This window comes from Lynx canadensis, chromosome B3 (assembly GCF_007474595.2).
Source record: "Lynx canadensis isolate LIC74 chromosome B3, mLynCan4.pri.v2, whole genome shotgun sequence".
In the NCBI taxonomy this organism is placed as follows: Eukaryota; Metazoa; Chordata; class Mammalia; order Carnivora; family Felidae; genus Lynx; species Lynx canadensis.
The window spans coordinates 130629615-130649484 of NC_044308.2; the positions used below are offsets into that span (position 1 = coordinate 130629615).

The following is a 19870-nucleotide window of genomic DNA, read 5'->3' on the forward strand; positions in this document are numbered from 1 at the left end:
GCAGGGGAGAATAATCAATAGATGATTATACTTTCAATGGAATTCTGCCATGGGGACATGGGGACGATGGATCCAATTTGGGTAAGCTTAATCTTAAATTACTGTGGTGGACATATACATGTATTTTTTTTTGTCTTTTTTTAAAAAAAAATCTTTATTAAGGACTTATTACACACCATAAAGTTAGTCTATTTAAGTGTATAATTCCATGACTTTTAGTATATTTACAGAACTGTACAACTATTACCCCAGTCCAATTCTAGAAGATTCCCTTCACCTCCCAAAATCCTTTGCACTCACTTGCAGTCAGTTCTCTTTGCCATCTCAGCCTCAGAAAATGACTAATTTACTTTCTTTCTCCATATATTTGAGTTTTTGGTATATTTTGTATTAATGGAGTCATACAATAGGTGGTGTTTTGCAGCTGGCTTCTTTCATTTAACATAATGTTTTTGAGATTCATGTATTTTAAAGGGACATAGCCTACCACAGTTTCCTGGGCACACAGAACATTCCTCTACCTTTCTCCTCATTCCTACAGTAAATAAGCCAATGGCCAGTCAGAGAAATCCATTTCTGAGACTATCTTTATGCTATGTGAGTGATGTCTAGACCAGTAGTTGTACTGGCAAAATCATCACTCCCTTCCCAGTGTAGACCTGCAGACACGTTTGGTTAAATGCATGGGTCCCTCCCAAGAACTATGAACCATCAATGGAGGGGCAGCTGCCTCGAAAATATAGGCTTTCTATCATGCCCAATGCTCAAGGCACTAGCTTTTATCTTCCTCCATTTCTTATAACAGATTAAAATCCAGAAGTATTCAAAGAAAACCTGATTGAGAAACATTGTTTTATAGTACTTGTTTTCAATTCTTTTTTATGTTTGTATTTGTTTAAACAACCAATATGTACCCACTCTGTATCAATATGTCAGGATCCAAATAGGAAAACAGAAACCACTGTGTGTATTTCCAAAAGAGGGGATTAAATATAGGCCTTGGTTATACTTATGGGCTGGAGATACAAAACAGCAAAACACATTACTGAGAGCCTAGGATCAATTCCCACCAAGGGACTTTCCAAGGGAGGATATGAACTGTCTCTGGGGAACCCTGGAGCCTGTGTAATCAGACCATTGCTACTGTCATACTGTCACCCTCTCCGTGGCTTCCATCATCATTGCGGCTGCTGGAGTGGCTTCTCTCCTTGTCTCCCATGCTCTCCCCACTGCAGAGCCCCCACTAACTGAGCCCATCCTGAAGCCCACTGGCAAAGGAGACTGGAAATTTAATCTATGGAGTCTTGGCCCTTGTAGGGTAAGCATAAATCAGAAGAGTCCAAATGTAGTTGTGAAAGAACAGTGATTTGCAAGAACTCTGTCTCCAGCCCCAGCCCCATATTTTCCATTTGTTTAAGGAAGGTGATAAGGAATCCTAATCTGTAATGCCTGTGAAAGCAAGGTACCTCCAGCAGAGGTAATCTGGGGAATCAGGAGCTGCACCCACTCAGTCTCACCTTCCCCTCTGCCATGGTCCCGTTGGAAATTCTTGGAGTCCCAGGGCCAGCAAAGCTCAGTGTGAAAATCTACCTCTAGTACTTCTTTTTTTTTCCTCACATCATCAAAAGGGACATGAAAGGATGATGGAGTTCTAAAGGCAAAGTAGAGATATGGACAGTTTGCCTTATATGAATCAAGATTTATTATGAGGACAAAGGGATCAGGAGAAACTCGTCAGTTTCTTGCACGTTGTGTGGTATGTAGCAGATTTTCGATAAATCTCTTTGAATAAATGAAGGCCACTGTTCCTTTTTCAGACATGTCCTCACTCTGGGTCTCAGATGTTCTGATATTAGAACACACGTCTGGCCTCAGGGAGAATGATAACAGCTTGATGTCGTTGTTGGTGCAGTGTGGCCCAAGATCCCCTTATGAAAGGCTGCGCTGTTCCCATACTTTGCTGTTCTCTTGCTGCAAGGGGATGTGAAACCCCAAGATCAGTCTCTTTCTACGTCAGGCCATTTCCAGCTTCCGCGGACTCAGGCCGTGACCTCAGGGTAAATCAGTAAATCTCAGGATTAAGTGAGTGGGTTTCTCTTGTGCTGTGTGGCAAAAGCTATAGCAACATCACGCAGAAAGATGCACTTAGTTTGGTTTCCATCAAAGGGCAGGAGCTTGGCAGACCTTTACATTGTCATGGATTCCTCTCCACGGAAGGACGGGCACCTTCACTGGTGATTAGCTTGGCAACAAGGCATCAGTTTGTGATCCTGGTCTCAAGCACAGCGCAAATACTGCTCTCTTATGCCTTTACGGAGCCATAAACCTGGACTCTGTCTTCCTCCGTGCTTCTGTAGCACTTGCACAAGACCTTTCTCACGTCCCATATACGGGGTTGAAATTATCTTAGTGCCTATCTATAACTGAGTCATTAATTCATTGAAAGGAAGAAGCATCTTATTGAATATTATAACCCTGGGATAGAGTCAGTGCCTGACTACCTCGCCTTGAAATAAAATGAGCCTCTGGACTTACCTTGGTCATATTCCCAGAACAATTTTCTTCTGCTTCCATAGTAATAGAATGTCAGCAGGGCACATGTTGCCTAAAGAAAGATGGCATTTGCCAGCCTGTCGGTCACCTAACTGCAGCCATGACCCTAAGGTAATGCTCATGAAGTGTGAGGGGTGATGAGTTCCACTCTGAGGTCTTATTCTTCAAAGGATAGTGTATGAGCTCCCTTGGTTGTTTCCCTCACTACTGCCGGCTGGGAGATCCTAAAACGATGCCACTCACCTGGATCCATTTACCCAGGGGAAGACATATATCAGGGGAGACAGCGTCTTCCCAGTCCTACACTGCCTACTTTCCTCTGATTGTAACATGAAAGATAAATAAATTCCAACATTTTTTAAGCCGCTGTATATTGGGCCTTTTTGCTAGTCAACATCTTAGCTCATTGAATACTGTCATTCCAAATTCCACATAAAAAGAGTATCAACCAAGGCTCCAACAGGTAACATACACAAAAATTAGGATGACTCAAGGAAGGGTTATTTACAAAATGATTATTATAAGACTGTGGTTTTAGAGGAATCAAAGGGATAGTTCAGTGTCCAGGTCTAATAGTATCTGACCGGCTACCACTCTGAGGTCCTAAGAGGCGAGTTAAGGGAGTGGTAAGTCAGCCCATCATGGAGAGGTGGTTGTGAAGGGTTGGAACCATTAAGAGGAGCAAATCTTTCAGTCAAGAAACCCCTCCCTCTTGTCCCTCACTTCTCTCCCCTGCGGCTGCCCTCTGGTGCAGAAAATATAGGTAGAGAGATAATCCATTATGTTTTGCTTTGGTGTCCTTATCTATATTTACATGTGGGTTTTTAAAATAATTTCTAATAAACTGCCTAATCGGAAACTCAGTGGGACTGGTTTCCCTCCTGTTGCTGATAATGCAATGACAGATTCCACAAATAATGCAGCCAACATTCCCTAGACATCAACTCTCTATCAGGTACAGTGTTAACTGGTGGAGACCAGAGACTTGGGACTGGTCCCGACGGAGCTGATGACCTCAGCATATTTTTCAACTAATCTTTTCCAGCAGTTCAACCCAGGGTATCCATGGTGGTTTGTGTCAACTTTTTAACAGTTTTCTTGAGAGTCACGAAGCATGATGATGATATGGGTATTAAACTCATATTCGGTAAATGCAGGTCTGTCGACTGAGAACTTAGTGTCCGGCCGTGGTACACTGAAAACAGCAAAGAACCGTGATTACTGTAGCAGACACATCAGAAGAAACTAGAAGTTACTCCAAGTTATCTTATAATGGAAAGTGTACATACAGGTCAGAGTTCTTAGCAACAAGCAACAGAAATGAAATTTGGCTGTCTTAATCAAAAGAGGCTTCACTGGAGGGATATCCAGAATATACAGAATGAAGGGCATCTGAAGAGTCGAGCATAAAACGTAACGGGAAGATTCTAATTATACTAATATGCGGTGCCTGGGTGGCTCAGTGGTTGAAGCAGCTGACTCTGGATTTCAGCTCAGGTCATGATCTCACAGTTTGTGAGATCGAGCCCCATGTCAGTCTCTGTGCTAACAGTGTGGAGCCTGCTTGAGATTCTTTCCCTCTCCCTCTCTCTCTCTCTGCTCCTTTCCTATTCTCTGTCTCTCTCTCTCTAAAAATAAATAAATAAGCATTAAAAATTAATTAATTAGGTAGAAACGAAGCTGCTCTAATAAGGAAGCACCCAAACACTCTCCATGAATATGCTCGCTGGCCTTGATCTCACCCTCACAGTCCCTACAGGTGGGTCAGCCCTCTCCACAACATCGAGCAGGGGTCCAGGTCCCTTCCATTTTGTTGCCCTGCCATCCCCGAAGGTATTGTCCTTTTTTGCAAGATCAGACCTACGTTGATACAATGACCTCATCTAAACCCGCAGAAATGGAGAAAGGAGAGTGAGGGCAAGGAAATGATCCAGTGGTCAAACTTGTCACATCTGCTCACATCCCAGTGTCTTAAACTTGGTCATCTGGTCACACGTAGCTACAAGTAAGGATGGAAATTGAAGTCTGTACTTCTCAGCCATGTGCCCAGCTTACACTTGAAAAAAATGAGTGAGAGGAGAATGGATACAGTGGGAGTGTTAGCTGTCTCAGCCACATCCAAGGCCTTCCAAAGGAATAGCCACGTCAGACCCACAGCAAATGTCATTCTGCAAAAATGGTTTGGTCCACGTGGGTCTTTGGCCACAGCAATGAGACTGACTTCATACTACCCCCATAATTTACAGCCATCCACTAAAGTTTCAGAATCTCAGGAAAGAGAGTCCTACTGACCTGGCCAAAATCAACAAGTGTCCATCCATGGATACTCTGAGGCAGGAGGAAACGGGGTCTATGCCTTCAAATTCCATAATGGAACCCAGCACTAACACCACCAAAAATAAACCTGATGAGAAGCTCCCCAAATTAAATGCCTAGAAGAGAGTATTTGATATTAAAAAGCCGAAAGCTGCCATAAAATAATATTGTTATAAAGAAGCTCTTGTCTCAAAATTATCCTATAAATATTTTCCTTCATTCACTTCATTTGTCCACTCATTCCAGTTTTAAGTGTTATAGACTCTAGGAGTTATTGGTGGCACAGTACTGAAAATATCCTTACAAAGTCTTTTAATTTTTTTTAATTTATTTTTATTTTAGAGAGTGAGAGAGCTTGCGAGCACGGTAGAGGGGCAGAGGGAGAGAGAGAAAGAATCTTAAGCAGGCCCCACACTCAGTGTGGAGCCCGATGCAGGGCTTGATCCCACAACCCTGGGATCATAACCTGATCTGAAATCAAGAGTTGGACACTCAACTGACTGAGCCACACGGTCATCCCCCTTTATAAATTCTTGACCAAAATTTTTAATAGCTATCAAAGGAGAAAAAAGTGATGATTTCAGTGAATTATTGAGTGTTCTTATAGATCTAATAGTTTCTAGCTCGTGTCGTGGAAATAATGCTCAGGTTCAGCTCCACAGCAGTAGAAAGAACATAACTTTAGTGTCAGACAAACGTGGGTTTGACCCATATAATGTAGTCTAGCCAAGTGAATTTCCCTTTTTGAATTTCATTTTCTTCTATACAGTGGGACAATAATCTCACCATAGAGAGCTATTTTAAAAGCTAAACTAGAGCATGAATAACAACTGTTTGGAGTGTGGTAGGCACTCAGCAATTATCACTTTCATTCCCTACCATTTCCATCCCTTGATATGCTTCATTTAGTTGCCAAGATAATGTGATGTCTGCTTTAGGGATACAACATATATTACAGTTAAAAGGCATCGTTTCTGGCCAGAAAACATATGGTCAACACACATGAATAACTTGAATTGCATAGGCAGTTTTTCTAATGAGTACTTCTTCCTCACCCAAATTACAGTTGAAGCCCGTCTAGAATTCTAAACAGCTAATAGCGTGAGATCTGATTTATTTAAAGAGGTGGGTCAGAGAATGTTGCAAAGATTATCCATCCAATTGGTATCCGAGTATAATTCTCAAAGCATTAAAAACATGACTCTCATGCAAACATAAAATAACTATGTGCCTAATGTTTTATTCAACTTACTAATTAAAGAAAGAGCAGGCAAGATGACAAAGGTGGTTCAAAGCATCTTGGGAATGGTGATGCATATAGTAAGTCAGTCAAAGGAATACTGAAATTAGTTTGGTAATAGATATAAAATTGATGAATGCCCTATGGAGCAATAACTGTAACCGTTGAGATTCTCCGCTTAACTGGAAGACATCTTCAAATTAACATGTTACTTCTTAGTGTCCAGACTCAAACCAAATAGCAAATAGCAAAATCAAACAAATGTGCATTCCCTAAATGACTAAATAAATCTTGTGTTACATCCCAATATAACATTGAAAGGACACGGAATTCTACCTTTTGCTTTATTTCCAAGTTTTAGATAACTTTTCTTAATAACAATAAGCCCATTGTTAACTGACTATAGCACCTACCTAACAGTCTTATTTGGATTATTCAAAAAGAATCAATTGCACACATCACCACCTCCAACTTTGCAACTAACCGATGGAACAATAGTTAAAATATCACATTTCCTACTCAAATCATTTTACAACTCCCTCTTTCTCTTCCTTTCTTTTTCTTGATTAAAATTTCACAATTCATTAAAACAAAATAGCATATGGGCAATAGATATTTTGAACAGTAACAGAAAATATTAAATTCTAGAAAGTTTTAATATTGGGTGACCCCAAGAAGTTAGGTGCAAGAAAGCTTTCATTTGTCCGATCTGCCCATAGAAACCGTAGCAAACAAAGGTAAAGATAAATATTTTAAGGTTCACATTCTTTTAAATAAACTAGGAATTCAGATTTTAAATGACAGTCAAACTCTCTGGTAGCTGCAGGGCTGGCCTGAGGCAAAACCATAAAATCTGCGAAGTGTGATTTTTGTGTTCTCTCATCCCCTTCCTGGCTCCTGTCTACTTTCTTCTGCCCATCTGTCCATGACAATATTCACTCATCTTGGCTATTCAGTCTAATCCCCCCTGATACCCTGCTCTGGACTGCCCTTCTAGCAAATGCCTCAGACATGGGAATTTTCCCATCTTACAGAATAAGAAATTTCTCTGCCTCTGTATATATAATTCATTGTACACACACAAATTCTTCTGGAAGTGATTTCTGTTAAATATAAGAAACTTCTTGGGGACAATTTGTCAATGTGCTCCCCATCTCATGTCACAGGTTGTGTGGATATCATGTGGGTATCATTTGCCTAGTATCTGATGATAAATAAGGAGTAATCAATACTACGACTTTGTGGAGGCAGGCTTCCTCGAGATTCCCTTAAAATCAAACCTGTAGCAGCCCAGTTGGGTGACCCTCATTCACTGACACCAACCGCCTCTGCTCAGACCAATGTTGCCTTCACTTTTATTAATGAAATCTTTTCTATGCCGTGTGTCTGCTCTTAGGTCAAATTATCTCTTTTTGTCTTTTATCTTCTCAGACATGGAAGAGTCTGGATAGATGGAAAAAGGGCATAAGCTACTTCAAATTAAAAAAAATTGATGGACTATCTACCATATAGGCACTCTAAGTACTAAAAATGTACAAACATGCAATACGCCAGAGTTTCGCAAACTTTCATGGTTCACAGCATCCTTGGTGTCTCATTAGGTTTTTTCCACAACCCTCGCTTAGGGAAAAGAAAGTAATATCTGAAAGTGTCATTAAGTGAATTAAGTGGTTAGGTCCTACCAAGTTATTAACTATTCTATCATAACAAGTTAACAGCCATTCGAAAAATAATAAAATAAACAACAACGAATGAAACAGTATTTTAAACTTTATGTCTGTTTATTAGTGGGATGTGGATGCCTGTTGAACACAGCACAAATTCTCAAATCAGATTACACGGCTACCCTCATTTCTTGCCCCACATTAATTTTTTGTGTGTTTTTTAGCACCACAATCATCAGAAACCCAGATTCACGAAGTGTGACCTCAGGAGAAAGAATATAGTGTGATCTGGTTTGGAAATTATGAACTACCTCAAGCTTGCTGTTCGTGCAGTGACCTACAGACGTCAACTATCGCTGTTTCCCTTGAAAATTTAAGCTATCCACGCCAGCCCCAGGAACTCTCTGGGTGCAACAGTGCAGTCTGGGAGCCATGCCAGCGTATGTCACTATTTCTATTCTCACAGAATTTAAAACTTGTTAAGTATACAAATATTCCCAATAACTATCATAAAATTTAGAAAATACATGGGATGCCTGGGTGGCTTGGTCAGTGGAGCATCTGACTTCGACTCAGGTCATGATCTCATGGTTCTTGAGTTCCAGCCCCACATCGGGCTGGCGGCTGTCAGTGCGGAACCTTCTCTGGATCCTCTGTCCCTATCCCCCTCTCGCCCTCCCTCACTGGTGCTCTCTCTCTGTCTCAAAAACAAATAAACATTTTTAAAAAATAGAAAAGACATGAATTAAGACAAGCATTTGGAAAGATCACATTTGACTCAAATTTTTTAAAAAAAAAATGAATTTTAAGAAGAACCTGGACATTTGGGTAGCATTTTGTCAGGTAATGATAGATACCACAGGAACTGTGATGTCAGCACCGCAGATTATTCTGAATATTTTGGTGAAGGTTATCAACAGGATACTGTGGACGAAAGGCCAAGTAAAACACAACCTCAGGGATGCTCACCCACCTTTTAGTAAAGGTGGCAGAACGAGTTGCCTAATCTGGCACAGAATGCAACATGTGAAACATGGAAAGGGTTTTTTTATTAAGAGAAGTGGCATGAAAAGATAATTTAAGAATGACCTAAATTTGGGGAACTCTATAGGGGAAAATACTTACTACATCTCACAGCTAGTGTACTTAGCATGAACCCATGAACCCAAAGGAAACCAAAGTTTAATTACAGATCCAGCCATATTTAAAGTATCTTCTGGGGCACCTGGGTGGCTCAGCCGGTTCAGTGTCTGACTTCAGTTCAGGTCATGATCTCTCCATCTGTGAGTTTGAGCCCCGTGACGGGCTCTGTGCTGACAGCTAGAGCCTGGAGGCTGCTTCGGATTCCGAGTCTCCTCTCTCTCTGCCCCTCCCCCACTCACGCTCTGTCTCTCTCTCTCTCTCTCTCTCTCTCTCAGAAATAAACAGTAAAAATTTTTTTAAAAAATAAAGTGTCTTCCATGCCTGTAAAAGAAATTGGTACACACTAAAAAATGATCCAGATCTCTCATAGTATCACTAGTAACAAACTAGCGGGAGGTATCAACTGTTTCTCTTACTAAATACGTGACTATGAAAATTATCCAGGACAGATTTCATTTCCTTTAACATAGACCTATCAGATTAATGAGCCAAATTTTCAAACCAGATGAGCAAAACATCTTGGAATTAAAGAGAAAAATCCTTATCCCATTTTTATTTATTTCCCAAATGAATCCAATTTCCCAAAGTATTGCTCTCTAGTTTTTGCCAAAGCAGAATAAATTTATCAGTTCTGGTATAATAAAACATATTAATAATTTTACCCAGACCTTTTAAAAGTGCTTGGGTAACACTGCTCAATTTATAATTTAGCAGCTACTGGCTGATACGGTTTTAAGCATAAGTGAAATTTATTATGCTCATATATCTAAACTTTTACTAAAACTTATCAGAAACCCACATGGCCTAGAAACATATACATCCTGAGCAAGGAACTAAAGTGGTGTACAAAATCTTATAGCAGTTCATTAAGAAGAGCCCCCCACAAGGTGTTATCAACCATTCATCAACGAAATTGTAGTCTACCATAATCATGACAAATATTTTAGTATTTAGTAAATTCTTGATGGATTAAAGATTTTCAAAATATTGCGGTGAAAAGATGTCCATAGAAATTCCAAACCTGGCCTCATTTGTAGGAAATGCTCCCATTACTAAGACGTGTATGGATCATCTAAAATTACAAACAAATAGAGAATGAGCTCTAATCACCACCAACAACCGTAAAGATATTATTAATCATGCTGCTTTTGTTGGTAAGGAAACAGAGTCAGAATTTAAGAAAAGCCTCAAGATCGTGGTCTATAAAAGCTATTCATCTAAGGCTTCTGACTCCTATTTTATATGCTTTCTAATAAATATCTTGCCACAGATGAAACAGACGATAGGCCACCAGATGTGATTGGAGAAGCTCTATCATGTTTTCTGGCCAATAAATATGCCCTTTCTCCCCTGCTAGGAGGCCAAAGGTAGGCCATTTGGGCCATTTTCTTGGGTGAAATCATTAGATACCTTTCAAAATGAAAATGTTAACTTGGTTGGAGATAATATATGTGCACGCTTTTAATACATTTCCTGACATATAGAAAGCATTCAATAAATGCTTGTTATTACTTTTTAATGACCGCATTAACACTCAATCTATTAGTAAGGAGTCATTTGTCAGATTAACTGTCATTGAGCAGTGTAGAATCAGAGAGAACAGGACACGGAGAGATAAATTTGATTGGGGAGGGGAGAGAGAGAAAAAAAAGAGTCTGTTCCAACTTGAACACTGACTCAGCCTCTGGCAGATAGGTTGCTGCAATGTTAATATTGATGTTGTTAGAAGAGAAGGATACTGCAGACGTGCTTTACCTTCTTCAGATTTTTTTCTTCAGGGCATCCGTAAGGATCATTTTTATCTTTTCAGCATTTCAGTGCTCGCAATCTGCTCTTTTAGCTGCTGGCTAGATGTTACACTGAGTGGCAATTGGAAGGCATTGTTAAAATTGGGAAAAAAAAAAAAAAAAAACAACCGTAAGAATCACACTACTAGGTGCTGAATTCCAGTATTCCACTGGATCATCTATGGTAGTTTTAAGGGTTTCAAAATGTCACCTTGATAAGCTGGATGTGAAGCATCGTGAATATTTGTCTTTGCCCCTTTTTTGCATTCAACGGAGCTGCACAAACTTCCATTAACTCTCCCTCAGACAACATTTTCTAGGGGAAGTTCATAATCTGTCTTCAGCTGTGATGTCTTCCATAGCTCACAATTCTTCACCCCCAGCTGTCAGGGCCATCTGCGCTCGCTCTCCTCCCAAGCCAAGTCTTTCTCCCCCACTTCCACACCTCACTCCATGGAAAGAACACACAGATATAACTCTGAATTGGCAGACAACTTTAAAACACTAGAGTTTATAATAACTCTAGATAAATATGCTCCGAATCTGGTTTATTTCAAGTTATATAGAGCTAGAAGAACTACTGATGAGTCATATAACACAGAACCATAAGTTTCCAGGTCAAATCTCCTGCAGACCCAACACTACAGAGACAAACTTTATATTAATGAATGATGTGATCACCTCGGAGAAGATTACCGAATTCTTCCTATGAAGTTTGAGTAAATCAATCCTTTTCCAAAGGGATCAGCTTACTAACTTTAGGAATTTTACACTCATAAGGAATATGTCCTTTTACCACTGAAAAGATTATCTGCAGTCCAGAATTGTCACAGTCTCTCCTCTTCCTCCTCAGATTCATCCCACCCCCAAGTGCTTTAAATACTTGCTTTATCACACACACAACGTGTATGTGTGTGAGTGCGTGTGCATAAAACATTAAGTTTGCTAACTTTGTTTAGAAATTGAATATTTCTGGGGCGCCTGGGTGGCTCAGTCAGCCAAGCGTCTGACTTTGGCTCAGGTCATGATCTTACAGTTCATGGGTTCGAGCCCCGCCTCGGGCTCTGTGCTGACAGCTCAGAGCCTGGAGCCTGCTTCAGAGTCTGTGTGTGTCTCTCTCTCTCTGCCCCTTCCCTGCTCTTGCTCTGTCTCTCTCTGTCTCCCAACAATGAATAAATGTTTTAAAAAATTTTTAAAAAGAAATTGAGTATTTCTTCTAGAAATTTTATTTTTCTCAATGACCAAGTCAGGAATCTCATTCAGAGATTCCAAAGTCTGACTGCACATTGGAATCATCTGAGAAACTTTAAAAAATGCAAATGCTCAAGTCCCTCCCTGAGAGGTCCCAGTGTGCATGGACAGGGGTGTGGCCTGAGCATATAGACTGTTACAAGCTATTTGGTGATGTTCATATGTGGCCAAGGTTGGAAGCCACTACTTCAGAGGGAGAGACCTCTGCCATATGCCTCATTCCCAATGGTGGACACTAACAAGTCAGGCCACCATTGGCATATTGCATGTTTTCAAAATTCACGAGTAGTTAAGATGTGACCGACTATGGGCCAGCAGCTGTGCTAAGTATATTGCATTGCCTCATTTCATTCTTAAGATAACATTAAGCTTCTATTTTTCAAATATGTTCCTGTCGAGACAAACTAGCAAGAACTATCGGCTGCTTCCCCTCCAGATAATCCTTAGAGAAACTGGTGAAGCAAGAAGGGAGCGTGGATCTAAAGAACCAACAACAGAACGGTCAGAAACTCTTGGGGAATCTGAAGGTTCTTGTGAGCTAGAGGATGTCTGTGAAACACAAAAGGGGAGGGGGCATGCAGTGGTCTGGAGCCGTAGGTGAACAGAGTGGGCAGAAGGAGGAGAGTCTGAAGCATGTCCATTTCTGCTCTTGCTTTTTCGCTAAATGTTCAGCCCACACACTCAGGAGGGACAATCACTGGCTGCACCTTCCCTTCATTGGCTACACCTTCCCTTCAGGGTTTGGTAGCCCTCAGAGTCCGTAGAATAACAGCCAAGTGGGACAATGACCTCGTTGGGATGGCACACTGATGAAACAGATCTTGGTGGTTAGTCACCCTTGACCTTGTTTCCCCATCTTCAAACTTGCAGATTTACAGGAAGGATACTGTATCTTCTAATGCTGAATCTTTTGTAAAGGTTAAATGTGTATTTCTGACCCAAGCAGATGCCCAGTGGTCTGACAGCAAATGGATGTTGTCAAGAGTGGCAGTGATGACCAAGGCTCTGCCCATTTTCTTTCCTTAAACTAAGGGTTCTTAACCTGGAATTCAGAGACTTGTCTTTAATGATGAATATGGAAAGCTACCATAGTATCAGTGGTTCCTGTAACTTTGTCACCAATGTAATTACAGACGTTTTCTTATTATATTATGGTTGTTGCCTTTATCCCGAAATAGCCTTTACATTCATTGCTCCTTCAAAATGATGACAACTGTTTATCAGACATTATACGAGATTTTTTCATTTAATCCATTAACAAGAAGATATAGAGAATTATAACACAATGTTTGAATATTTTATAATTTAACTTCAATATGATTGGTTTCCTTTGTAATCACATAAATTTTATTCTATGCATTTCAAAATGACATCTTGAAAAGGATTTCATAGGCTTTCCTAGGTTGCCAAAGGGTCTATGACCAAAGAAAGATGAGAAAATCCTGTTTAACCTCACCAGAAGCAACATGCAGAGACTTTGGGTCTTCCATGAATATGGCAATTCCATGAATTGCCAAAGGGTCTATGGCCAAAGAAAGATGAGAAAATCCCGTTTAATCTCACCAGAAGGAACATGCAGAGCCTTTGAGTCTTCCAAGAATATGCCATTCTTACCAGACTATGGCAGAATGGTGAACTGACATTCACCATTTGCTCATGCCTCCCCTGATTTGCATTCCTATATTGCAGAGGCTGGAATTCCATGAACTAATACTGCCCAGACTTCAGAACATATGCTAGATCGTAGCATCTATATGGGCAGACATATGTATATATTTTTATGCCTGCTCCCTACAAACTATATCTGTATCTCTCTGCTGATGCACATGTGCATGTGTGTATAAACATACATATGCATGTGCACACACACATACACACACACACACACACACCCCTCCAGAGTAGGCATACCCATCTATCTTCCTACCAATAGTGCATGAGGGTTGTAAATCCCTATCACTTGGAACTGTCCCATTTCCTAATTTCTGTCAGTCCAATACGAGATTTAGAGACAATTCCTATGTCCATAACGGGGGGGGGGGGGGGGGGGCGGGGTGGAATGGACAGGTACAATATAGTGGAGGCATACAATTCAATAAAATGTAGACTTCTACACACAGGACACAGAACTTTTAAAACAAAGTATTGAGTGGAAAAGATAAACTAATAAGGTATAAGGTATATTGCACGAAATAATTTATATAAATTAGGACTATATACAAACAAAGCAAAAATACATGTTCTACAAGAACATATACAAATAAAAGGATACACATCAAAACACATTAAAATAGTCACCTATGGGAAGCAAGAGTAATGGAACTGAGTCACAGAGGGGTAAAGTGAATAAATACAATGAGACTCACATGGACCAATGACAATAGTGTCCCAAGAACTGAAGAAGGTAAGTAACTAACTCTCTGTACCTGAGTGCCTATGTCCACAAAAAAAGACGCAGACTAACTCAAAAGGTAAGTCATTTCCCCAAACTTGTACAGATAACCCATGATGAAGATCCGTTTCAAAGACAGATCTTGCTTCTAGAAGGATGGCTAGTGAGAGGCCAAGGAGATGTACATGGCCCTACCTGTGTTTATATTTATTCTCTCAATTTGGTCATTGAACGTACTGCCTGAGATATATGTAAGTAGTCCTATTTTCTAGGAAAGAACACATAACATCACATAACAGCTCACACAACCAGGAATTCAAGCCAGGTTTTTCTGGCTTTATAGCGCATGGTTTTTGATATACAATATGGCCTCAGTGAATTCTGCCACGGCTACATTCACTGTTTAGTTTCACTAACGATCTATATAAGGTGTGACTTTCCAAGTAGCTACACTGATAATTAAGTCTCTACAGACCTATAGAGCTAACACCAGACAAGAGTTCCCTGTTCCACTTCCAAAACATCCACCAATAGCAGGATTTTACCATATTCCATGTTAGAAGTAAACTGCCAGCTATGGTTGGGGAAACATTCTTTTAATTGCTATAGTCTGTCCATACATCTTGTCTGGCCATTAATATTAAAGAGCGGTCAGCTGCTTTTAGGGGAGCGTTCAGAGAAGGTTTTTGGGGCACTGATACAGAACCACTCATTTCGATAAATATGAAGGAAAAGTCAGGCTTTTCATTACACAAAAAAAGTTAAAGATCAGAAGTGATTCAGAGACCTCAAGTGCATTGTAAAGGGGGAAAAGGGAATGAAGGAAAAAAATGAGAGAAAAGAAAAAAAATAAGTTTGGTAAAAAAAAATTTTTTTTTTTAATTGAAAACCCTCATCTGGTAAGTTTAACTATAGACACTCGATGGCAGAAATTTCAAAAATAATGAGCCACCTTCTGAACTAATTGGTCTGCATAATGTGACACTCTTGAGCGCTCAAGCAATTCATTTGTTTGCAGAAGACACACACATTGCTATTCATGGAAGGATTGAGAGACTTCTCGAAAGGGACTAAAAGTCACCTGGGAAAGTTAATGTCATCGCTTCTCTGAATAATGTGAAAGATGAAGGCGATATCCAAACCTTGAAGGAATACGAGCAGTTTCAGTTGTGCCTGAAACAGCTGTCTTCATCTGATGTCTAAGGAAGATAGATCCAGAAGGACTCGATTCTGCTGTTGTCTTGCAAAGGATCTTCAAGACAATCAGTGTTAAGGCACTTAGGGAAGAAACCAGAATGATGTGATTTTTCCCAGTCTGCGTTGTTTTACTCTTGCTACCTACTGACCCCCACTGCCTCAGCCTTTCTCCTCTGGTAAAGGCTCCAGAATTTTGCTGTAAGTTTAGAACAGGTTGGGTGTTTCCAGCTCTGAAGGAAAGATTATGCTTTCATTTCCCAATTGATAGTTCTTCCCTTCTTGGGAGAAGAGAATCTTTGAATTAACAGATGGAAAGGGTCAGTATCCTAATCCTGGGCATTACAGGATCGTGCCCGCCTTCCCTGCTGCCTCCCTCAGTGACATTCTCACCAATGACCAATCTCACACTTCAGTTAAACTCCCAGGCACCCTGCAAATGAAGATTATTAAAGTAATTAAGTTCATAAATACTTAGTGAGCAGTTTTAATGCCCAAAGCACAGGGCTAGATTCTTGCAAAACCAAGAGCAATGCATATCAACATAGTTCATGTCCTAATTGGGACCAGTGTTGAAGAAAAATAATTACACAATTAATTGTTTAATAAAAATGTTAAGTCTATTCCATGCCAGGCACTGTGCTAAGTACTCCAGATTACTTCCTCTAATTCTCATGACAGCTTTTTGAAATTGATTTACTTATCCACTTTACAAATCCCCCCCCCCAAAAAACTAAGACTCAAGAAAAATAAGTCATTTTTTTTCAGCATCACAAAAATGGTAAGCAAAACGATCTAAATTCCTGCAGGCCCGCCTAATTCTGAAGCACCTCCCCCAACCTATTTAAAAATTCAAGTACAGGCAACAGTTTCCATGGACAGGGATCTTCATCCATTCTGTCACCCATATTTTAGTTTGCTGGATTTAAGTAAGAAAGGATTTATCCTGTAGAATTCTTCTTTATTTTTACCAATCGAGATATCCTTAACACTATCTTAAACTGATATTTGAAATTGCAGTATCTTTTGGTAATGACACTTAATTATCCCCTAGACTGTCTTTTCATACTCCAGCTGTAAAGGCAAGGAGAATAGCATCTGTGCCCTTTGCCATACCACACAAGAGTCTCTTCCTTCATCCTGGAGATTGAATCAAGACTGACCAATTGCAGTATCTCATTGTTTCCTTGGAGATTATTTTATTTCTTAAAAAAAAATGGTAATCTACAAAATGAAGATATTTTCAAGAGTTTATTTTGATCTCATAGTTAAAACCTGGTAATGTGGTTCACTCATAAATCAACTGTTTTTCCTTGCAGAAAACTCAAACATAAGTCTAAGGATGGTCTGTCTACCATGAGCTCATCTAATCCACTCCAACGAGCAAAGAAAAAAACACTGTTGTGTGTTTTTTCCATCCAGCTCAGGTAACATAAACTTGAAAAACAGTAACGTGTCAGGGATTCAAATAAACATAGCTTCTTCTATCTGCCCTACAATGTAAATTTCTCTACAGGCTTTGAACTGACTCCAGCAATGGGCAGGCCCACCCACTGTTTTCTCTCTTTGTTGACCTAGGAGAGATGATTCATGCATTGATCAAGAAAGAAACAACCATCCATCAAGGTAAGAGCCTTTGGCTGCCCCAAACATCAGCAAACCCAGCCAGCATGCTCCCTACCTTAAAGTACTCGAGCCCATTAATTTCAAACCTGCACCCTGTAGATCTATTTGGAGCAGTCTTGGGCTAATGTTCTACAAACAAATAAATCACCTTTAACAGTACTGTGCAGCATCTAATACTATCCACATGTATAATCCATATAAATCATCATCTTGGGGCAAATATTTTAAACACCCTGAACCTCAGTGGGGAAAACACACACACACACGCGCGCATGCACACACACAATTAGTGCTAGAAGTCGTGTTAATATAATAAACTATACAAGTGGAAATATCACTCGAACATTTAGTGAGATAAACCCAGACTCATGGTTTTTATCTTTTACCCATTGGCCTTAACTAACCCATTACATTTATACAGAAGAAACTCTAATCCCCCTCTCATGTGACAGCATGTGTCTGCAATCCTGACTTTGGCGATTTCTAGGAGGTTTTTTTCCAAAGCCTTCCTCAAGGTCGTGATTCTCAGCAACTGTTGATGAGGGCCTTGCTCCAAAATCTGTCATTTCAAGCAGCCTTCCTGTTTCCCCCCAAATGTAGCCTCTCTTTTGGGGCACTGTCACCAAGTTTATGTCGGTTTAGATTTAGCTTTAAGACACTCATTAACCATTTATTTCAAAAAGTTGTCAAACTTAAGAAAGAATTGCAAAACTAGTACAAAGAATCTTCTTACGCTTACATCCAGATTCAATAAATGCTAACATCTTACATAACTGAAGTATAATTTTCAAGATCAGGAAATTATCACTGACATATTATTATGTATTCTCCATTTTTCTCCAAATTTCATCTATTATTCCTACTTCCTATTTCTGATTCACGATCCAATCAGAGATCGTCTTTAAAGTGCAGAATCTCAAAGTTCACAAAAAGCCCATAGTGAGTGCATCCCACCCCCATAATTTTTCTCTTTATCCTACCTCAAAACAAAAAGAGTTCTTGAGCAGAAGTTTCATTTAAATAAAACATCACTCCGACAATAGGAATGAGAAATTAGTTCAGAGCAACTGTCAAAGCCAAGGTGGTAACCATGATAAGCAGGTTTTACATGAGAAGAAAATCAAAGGCTATTTCATGTGAATAAAGTCAATGTCCCCCATCACTCCTGGAACTAATTCACACACAGGCTGTGATGCTATCATGGCTATGGAGAAGAGCAAGGGAATTTCAAAGCAACTCAAGGCGTTAATTAAAGCAATTAAAACTTCCCTCTTCTGCTATAATTAAAGGAGGAGCAGCCTTCTCTTTCAGCGTGCGAGGGTCCGTGAGCCACTCTTCCACCAAAATCTACAGAAGGACCAGTGCTCCCATCACTTGGATGAGGCAGGTGTGCTCAGGTGTTCAACTCAAGGCCTGAACTTGGAAAGCAAATGTGGAATGCAGGCCTTCAGGCAGTTTCTCACAAATTAGTGTTGCTACTCTCCTTCTAAATATTACAAATTAAAATTTATACACACGCACACATTTTCATACACCCGCATACATGAATTCACGCACATCATCATCGTAAAGCTGCCACGTGTCCTTTGCGAACTAAAGTTTCACTACCTAGGAAGGGCGTACTTAGGAAAAGCTAAAAGCAGAAAGGGCAAACCAGCTAATGGCTTCAGTGAAGAAATTAGAAGCAGCCTCTCACTAGCTGGAGGGAAATAGTTGATTTCTGTTCCACATACTGCTCTTGATCTTGGGGAAAGGATCTACGGGCCCAAAGATGCTCAGGTGGTAATGGGAGAGATAGACACATGCAAACATAATTATAAGATTTTGAGCTAAATGCAAAGATAGAGGTGAGTCCTGGCTGGTGGATAGGATGTGGTAAAGGGAGAGGAAGCCATACATGAGAGCAGACAGTATCCTTTTTGAGGGGAGCCGTTCTGTGGTAGCCTCATTAATTGGAGGAGACCATGACTCAGCACAGTTCAGCTACTGAACACTGATGACAGATATTCAACCTTTTCTTTATTTTACTATAAATGATCGTCTTCTATCAAAGGCCAGCATTCCTCTGGTGCAGATTCTGTTTCTTCTCCCTTCTTCAAGGATACTGTTTCAGCAATCGTTTGCTCTTTCCTGAATTCACAGTCTTTCTTGCAGTACTGGATCACTCTAATTAGCATACAATAAAACTATTATTTTCCCATGTCAATAATAATAATAATAACAATAATAAACCTCTGCCAATTCTACAATTTCTTTCATTTAATTTTCCATTTTTTTTTATTCTCCTTCCCTGAAACACTCCAAAAAATTATCTACACTTGCTTTAATCAATTTTTCTACTCTTGTTAACTGTTAATCACACCGTGGTCAGGCTATCAACTCTCAAGATTACCAATGACCTCCATGTTGCTAAATCCAGTGGTCACTTTAAGCTATGTGCCAGTTACTAGGACACAGCAGGTGCTCAAGCATCATTTGTTAAGTGCATGAATAAAAAAATGTAGCTAACACATAATCAAAGAAGATCTTTCTAGGGGTGCCTGGGTGGCTCAGTTGGTCAAGCGTCCGACTTTGGTTCGGATCATGATCTCAGGGTTTGTGAGTTCAGGCCCCGCCTTGGGCTCTGTGCTGACAGCTCAGAGCCTGGAGCCTGCTTTAGATTCTGTGTCTCCCTCTCTCTCTTCCCCTCCCTCACTCATGCTCT

The 19870-nt window shown here is 40.1% G+C and overlaps 1 protein-coding gene across 9 annotated transcripts in view; it reads right to left on the reverse strand.

Moving 5' to 3' along the window:
- Positions 1 to 1684: 1684 nt before the first annotated feature.
- LOC115516757 overlaps positions 1685 to 19870 on the reverse strand; it is a 189186-nt gene continuing 171000 nt past the window's right edge. For 8 of the 9 annotated variants that reach the window (XR_003969641.1, XR_003969643.1, XR_003969640.1 and 5 more), the window contains one exon: positions 1685 to 3748. The gene's annotated coding sequence lies outside the window, so the exon portion shown is untranslated. Of the gene's footprint in view, positions 3749 to 10671; positions 10776 to 19870 lie in introns of all 9 variants that reach the window. The other variant, XR_003969642.2, reaches the window with a different exon arrangement.